The 7,349-nt window shown below is 46.1% G+C and overlaps 1 long non-coding RNA gene across 1 annotated transcript in view; it reads left to right on the top strand.

Annotated features, from left to right (window-relative positions):
- LOC109296768 overlaps window positions 1–6,079 on the top strand; it is a 17,501-nt gene extending 11,422 nt beyond the window's left edge. Inside the window, exons 2-3 of the long non-coding RNA XR_002097049.1 lie at window positions 4,976–4,978; window positions 6,068–6,079. This is a non-coding gene — a long non-coding RNA (uncharacterized LOC109296768). The remainder of the gene's footprint in view (window positions 1–4,975; window positions 4,979–6,067) is intronic.
- Window positions 6,080–7,349: the final 1,270 nt, after the last annotated feature.

Genomic DNA, 7,349 nt, shown 5'->3' with positions numbered 1-7,349 from the left:
GGCTTCCAAATTTCTTTAAAATTGTAAATAAATCAATAAAACGTGTTCAATTGATACCTATAAATATAATGGCATTTCACTTTAAATTGCAGAAAAATGCAGATTGTGGGGGCTCTTATCAGAGAATTTTGGAATTTTTTTTCAGTTAAAACCAGAATCCTGGCTTATAAACACTTCATAGATTGTTAGGGGCTGGAAGAGACCTTGCAGATCATCAGGTCCAGCCCCCCCACTCTAGGCAGGATCCCCTTGCATCCTGCATAGACAAGCCCTGCATTTTGTCTGCCCTGGCTAAAAGCTATTTCTACATAAGGACTACTTTCCTCTGTGTGCCTGTGAGATAGCAAACATTTGATTGCTCAGTATTAGAAACAAGAGTTGCAAACTAAATAACTCTAATCATAAGAAAGAATTAAACTAGATTTGTCCTGTTCATTTGAGCAAACCAGCTTTATGCTAACAAAGCAGCATTTCAAGAAATGATTGTGAAAGAACAAGGTTAAAAATATTTAGTATAAAAAAAAAATCTTTAAAAAAGTGTAATCTGAATCAATATTATGATTTCTCTTGTGTTTGTAGAAGACCCGCTAAACATCATGGGGCCTAGTGCCATAGTTAATCATCTCCAAGATGTCATTGCATAATTTTGTTTAGTTCTTGCCTTATTGGTTTCCGGGGGATTTTGAGATGGAAGGGATCCTTTTCAAAAACACCATTTTCCTGCTTTTTGTCTCTCCTCCAAATTCTGCTCCATTTCTTCCTTGTACATCCCAGTTTCTGTTTCTTGGCTACCTTTCTACCAGATCTCTCTTCATTCTCCACTAGCAACTCTCTCCTTTCTTCCACCACCTGCTCCCTTGTTCTAGCTGCAGCCTCCTCCCACCCCTTCTAATCCTCTACTCCTTCTCTCATCTTTTATCTATTTTAGGGCATTGCCCTATTTCTTTCCACTGTAGTTTCTCACAGTTCATGAAAGACTTGAAAGCAAGATCCAAATCAATATTACAGGTACCTCAAGAGAGCCTAGAAAGAATGTAGGTGCCTAAGTCAAGAGTTATCCAAATTAGCCCTGTGCAGTGGCCACCAAATCACTCAGGCACCTAGACTTACTAGTTACTGCCATTTTGGCCTCTTCTCCTGTTAAAGCTGGCTCACAGGGCTGCCAAGAATGCAAGATTCCTGGAGTGTGGAGGATCTCTGGAAGCAAAACAGTGTGCCTTTATAGCCCAGTAAGGAGGGTGGGGGTTAGGAGTCCTGAGTGCCAAGTCCTGCTCCCAGAGCAGTTTTCTTGTTACATGTACAACTGTCTCATGAAAATGCATAAACCAGCCTGATGGCCAGTCACAGGACCCAGGACTCTCCCTTGCAGGGAAGAGTCATAACGTTATGAATCTCAGCCCTACCAATGTGCTCAGAGTAAAAGGCACTGGCTTCCAGCCCTCCCAAAACATTGATTTTCTTTTTTCCAACACAGTTGGAAAACACAGTTTCTCTGCAAAGTGGATGAAGATTAACCCACCCAGGGACCCAAATATCTGTGTCAGAGGTGCATGAGTCTATCAAGGCTTGATGCATATGAATGGCTATCTATTCCTTATCTACTTAGCTTGTAAAATTCCACAGGGCTACATATTGTAACTGCATCTGGCACACAATCAAATTAAACTTACTGGACTTGGTGTTGGCTACAGGGGGGGACTTGACAGGGGAGCTGCAGATTCGTGGTCACCTTGGCGACAGTGACCACCAATCAACTGGATTCACCATATGGCATAGGATGGGTAAGATAACTAGCAGGGTGGAAGTGTTTGACTTTAGGCAGGCTAACTTCAGCATGCTTAGGAGTCTAGTCAACGACGCACTGCAAAAGAAGAGTATTGGCGAGATGGGAGTCCAGGAAGGGTGGTCGTTCCTAAAGGAAGCGATCCTTTGGGGGCAGACAGAGACTATCCCACTATGAGGGAAAAGGGGGAAAGGAGCCAGAAAATTTCCTTGGCTAAACAGGAAAATCCAGGGGAGCCTAAGGGCAAAAAAGAAGGCATATGGGCAGTGGAAGCAGGGGGAAGCTACCAAGAAGGAGTATACCTACTTGGCCCGCACTTGCAGGGAGGCAGTTAGAAAAGCCAAAGCAACTACAGAGCTGAGGCTGGCAACACAAATTAAAGACAACAAAAAGTCTTTTTTTAGGTATGTAGGGAATAAAAGGAAGGCACAGGGCAGCATAGGACTCCTACTGAACAAGAAGGAGCAATTAGTGACAGACAGGGGGGACAAGGCTGAGCTATTCAATGAGTTTTTTGCCTCTGTGTTCCTGAACAAGGGTCAAGATAAGTCTCCTAATGGGTTCTTAGATGGGCATCAGAGGGACACCAGCCCACCAACTGTTGATGCTGACTTGGTGCAGAATCACTTGGATGGACTGGATGTGTTCAAGTCGGCAGGCCTGGATGAGCTGCATCCAAGAGTACTGAAGGAATTGGCGGATGTCATAGCAGAACCACTGGCACAGCTGTCTGAGCGCTCATGGTGCTGGGGTCAGGTCCCGGAAGACTGGAAAAGGGTCAATGTGGTCCCTATTTTCAAGAAGGGGAGGAAGGAAGAGCCAAGTAATTATAGGCCAGTCAGTCTCACCTCCATCCTTGGAAAGGTCTTTGAAAAGATTATGAAAGATCATATTTGTGGGAATCCAGTGGGAAAAACAATGCAGCAGGGAAACCAGCATGGATTTGTAGCAGGTAGATCATGCCTGACCAATCTGGTTTCGTTTTATGACAGGGTCACAAAATGCTTAGACGCAGAAGTAGAGGTGGATGTTGTTTTCTTGGATTTTAGCAAGGCCTTTGATACGGTATCTCATCCCATTCTCATAAATAAATTAAGAGGCTGTGACATGGATGTTTATACAGCCCGGTGGGTGGCAAATTGGCTTAGCAGTCACACCCAGTGTGGTAGTAGACAGGTTGGTATTGACCTGGAAGGATGTGGGCAGTGGGGTCCCGCAGCGTTCGGTCCTTGGACCAACACTCCTCAAAAACATCAGTGATTTGGATGTGGGATGTGAAGTGTACTCTGTCCAAGTCTGCAGACAATACTAAATTGTGGGGTGAAGTGCACACTCTGGAAGGTAGGGAACGATTGCAGACAGACCTGGACAGGTTAGAAAAGTGGGCAGTTCACAATAGGATGCAGTAGAACAAAGACAAGTGCAGAGTGCTGCACCTAGGGCACAAAAATATCCAATACACCTACTGGCTGGGAAGTGACCTTCTCAGCAGGACAAAAGCAGAAAGGGATCTCAGTCATAGTGGACTCCAACATGAGTCATCAGTGTGATGAAATCATCCGCAAAGCTAACTGCACTTTTGTCATGCATCTGCTGATGCATGACAAATAGATCCGAGGAGGTGATGCTTCCCCTCCATGTGGCATTGGTCAGACCGCAGTTGGAGTAGTGCATCCAGTTTTGGGCACCGTACTTCAAAAAGGATGTTAATAGACTCGAGAGGGTCCAGAGGAGTGCCACTCATATGGTTAAGGGTTAAGGGACCCGGACGTCTTCAGCCTCCGGAAGAGAAGGCTGAGAGGTGATCTTGTGGCTGCCTACACATTCATTAGAGGGATGCAGCAAGGGGCCGGAGATGCTCTGTTCACCAGGGCACCTCTTGGGGTAACAAGGAACAATGGTCACAAACTGACAGAGAGCAGATTTTGGCTAGACATCAGGAAAGACTTCTTCACAGTAAGGGTGGCCAAAATTTGGAATGGGCTTCCAAGGGAGGTGGTGCTCTCCCCTACCTTGGGGGTCTTTAAGAGAAGGCTGGATAGGCATCTGGCTGGAGTCATTTGACCCCAGCGCTCTTTCCTGCCCAGGCAGGGGTTCGGACTCGATGATCTACTGAGGTCCCTTCCAACCCTAGCATCCATGACTCTATCTTAATAATTACTGCAGGCATCCTCAGGATCCCCTTACACTGTTTTCCCTCCCAGGCTGCAGTCTGAACTACTCTTTCTATGCAAACTGAAAGACCCTGGCCTGTATCCGAGTGCTTTTCTCATTCTAGGAGGGTGTGAGCTTCTTTTCCAGCACCTGCACCTCTGCTAGGACCTGGGCAGCCCCTGTCCCTCTGTAGGCATCTGAACCCCTCCCTCTATCCCCATAGATCAGCATCTAGTGAAGCCCTCCCTTTGAGCAAGCTGCCAAGGACAGGCTTGCTAGTAGTATGCACCATGCAGACAATACTGGGGCTGGGGTAAGAAGCTGAGAACAGCCATGTCCCCATATCCTAGCTTGTATGGGCTCAAACATACACAGAAGAATATGGCCCGAAGATCCAGTCCACACATGAGAGAAGAGAATGAGGAACTCCCAGGTGGTACTACCCTTGGTCCTGACATTCATCTCCATGTCATTCTTCCACTCCCCCTAGGTCCCAGGCTCTCCCACATATTTGAGCCTCCTCATTTACCTCATTAATGCCCCTTGCCCTCATAACAGCTCCAAACCTCCCTCCTCTTATTCATCCACACTTCTCCACTACGTAAGTCTTCTACATTACTGTTTACCACTGCAAATTTATCTTACAGAAATGAGCAGGTACCTCTGCAGTCTCAAGTAGGCAGCACTGCTCCATGACCTGGCTCTTAAACCAGAAGAAGGGTAACCGTGTCCACATGGTGTTTTGGGAAGTCTAATTAGTACTACCGACAGGGCCCAATTAAATTAATCTACCCATGACACCATGGAAGCAAAGTTACTTGACTTCCATTTGAGGAGGCAGGATGTGGAGAGCAGCGGGGTGTACTGGAGGGCACTGTAGCCTCGAGCACTTTCCAAGTGTTCTGCAGTACTGAGATTATACTCCACCTTTATGGAGGCAGATTTTTGCAAGAAGCCTTGCTTTTACTGACTGTTTGGGTGTCAGTCACCTTTGGTGGCTATGGCATATTCCCTGGAGCCACCCAGCTCACATCAAAGCCAGTAGCCTAAAAAGCCTTATTTTGTCCACACGTGCAGTGTAATCCACGGAGCCGGTGGCTTGAATGCACAGCTATCTAGTCAGCTTCCCTTTCTTACATACCATTCCTACCCCATGAGGACAGTACTAAGCACCCTGACCTCATGGGAGCAAATACCCAGTGATCCATGTCATTTGGGGACTTAAGCAGAGCTGAAGTTCAAGCCCTGGATCTGCATAATACCAGTGTTAATAGAATCTGGCCACCTTAAGAACTGCTTTTTCAGGGGTCTGTATTTTTGCAAACTCTCACCCTAATCACCAAAAGTTTGGAACAGGAAACCTACCCTCCACCTTTCCAATCGCCACTCCAGATATTACAGCAATCTGAGGAAGTACTTAAAAGGGTCACTTTTGAAGAGAAAGGGCTCTCTCAACTGTAGCAGAACTGGTGCAGCTATAATGCAGCCATGTAAAACACTTTTAGTACTGTAGCAAGCATGGGGCTCTGTTCAGAGTTCAATCCCCCTGATAGTCAGATCTTCCTGTTGTACTCCCCAGCATCTTTTCATTTCCCTTTGATGAATTTTGGGAGGCTGCCTCTAGAGGCCAGATCATTTTTTTTATTAGGTGCTTCCCCTCTTGGCCACATCTCTCCAGGCTGCTTTACCCATAGTACCATCTCACTTGGTAACTTTGTTTGCCATCACAGGTTCAGCATTTCTAGGGTTCCCACTACCAAGCAACCATGCCTTTTTGGCACTAATTATAGCCTCCAGCCTCCCCCATAGACACAACCAGGCCTCACAGACCTGCAGTCAGCTTTTTGAAATGTGATTCTTTAATTATTTATCTTCCAAGCAGTCCCTTAATCAGTCACCTTCACTTTAGGAACCATAGGTCTTCCTTCCCTTCAGAGCATGTGAACTTCTGCCCTCCAAGCTCTACAGAGACCCTTCCCCCACAAGGCACAGAGATTCAGACCTACACACCTGGCATTGAGCCTGGCTTATGTGTCTCTGCTTCTCCCCTTTCCAGTCACCTGACCTAAGATTCCTTTAACAGAGAGCAGTAGCTTCCTATTAACTTAAATGACTCCAAGAGCATGCCAGCTGCAGTCCTGCTTCGCTCAATCCATTGCCTATGGCTCAGTCCCTGCAGCCTGCTGTTTACATTCCGCACTACTTGGTGCCACCCTTGCTGGCAAGATTTGAATAGCACCTCTCATGATGTTATAGATCTGGCAGCCACTTTCCACCCTGCTTTCTACCCCACCTCGCCCCCTCTTATTCCTGCCTCAAGCCCTGACCCTGACAAAGGGCCCTTCTCGCGTCCTGAAGTCCTGTCTGTATTCAGTGGGGCTTTCTTAAAGGTACTGCACCCCTTTCTGGCCTTCCTCCTGTCAGCAATGGCGTTGGGGCCTTGTTACGGTATTAGGAACCTTTGATTAGCAGCTGCTGCCAAGACATTATGCAACAGAAAACAAAAGAAAATCAGTAATAGCATATGGCTGTTGACTTTTAATATGCCTTTCTCCGGGTTATTCCTTAGGGTTATGTAAGAAACTTGTAGAGCCAGATTTTGTGGGATTAGCACATTCTCCAGTGCTGCTGAATTTCTATAGCATTGATGCTATTCATGCACTCAATACTAGTGCTAGTGAGCGATCATAGAGGCAAGGGTAACAGTAACAGCTTGACAGAGATTCTTAGAAGTAAAGACAGGATTAAATATAATGCCAAAAAAATTATTACTCTGCATGCAGCAGCTAAGCCAATGATAACCCACTAGGATGCATCCATTTCCTCTATATAATATCCAGAATTTATGTCTATTTCATCCCATCAGATCTCCTAGCACTGCACAAACTATATAGAAGCCTCATTTCCCCTGCTGTGGAGCTGTTCTGTGGTGCACTGCATCACAACAACACAACATGTTAGTTTAGGGCAGCAAGTGAAGGGCATCCAATGGCTATGGCACATAGGCTGTTTTAATTTGTTAATTTATAAGAATGATTTCTTTTTCAGGGCAGATCCTGTCCCTTCAGCAATGAGAGGAAGTAGTTTGCACCTCTCCAATCCCAGGGGCCAATTGTTCAGTCCTTGGCATTGAGTCTTGTGCCCATGTCTGGTGACCTCTGTGGGGCTTTGCAGGGATGCAGAATTGTCAGAGCATAGGCCTGCCCCAGTCAACCACAGGTCTGGCCTGGGAAGATAAGACCCAAGTTTAAGGCCCCCTTGCCATAAGTAATGCCTGACTATGGCTTGGTAGAAGGCAGGGTAGATTTGCACATTACAAACTAAAGTATACAGCACATACTGAAGCTCACTTCAACAGATGCTGCAAAAAGATGTGCACAAAAGAGGATACATTTGAATACAAAAGGGAGGA

This window comes from Gavialis gangeticus, unplaced genomic scaffold (assembly GCF_001723915.1).
Source record: "Gavialis gangeticus isolate Ggan-Ray unplaced genomic scaffold, GavGan_comp1, whole genome shotgun sequence".
Taxonomy (NCBI): Eukaryota; Metazoa; Chordata; order Crocodylia; family Gavialidae; genus Gavialis; species Gavialis gangeticus.
This window is presented reverse-complemented; position numbering and strand designations above follow the sequence as displayed.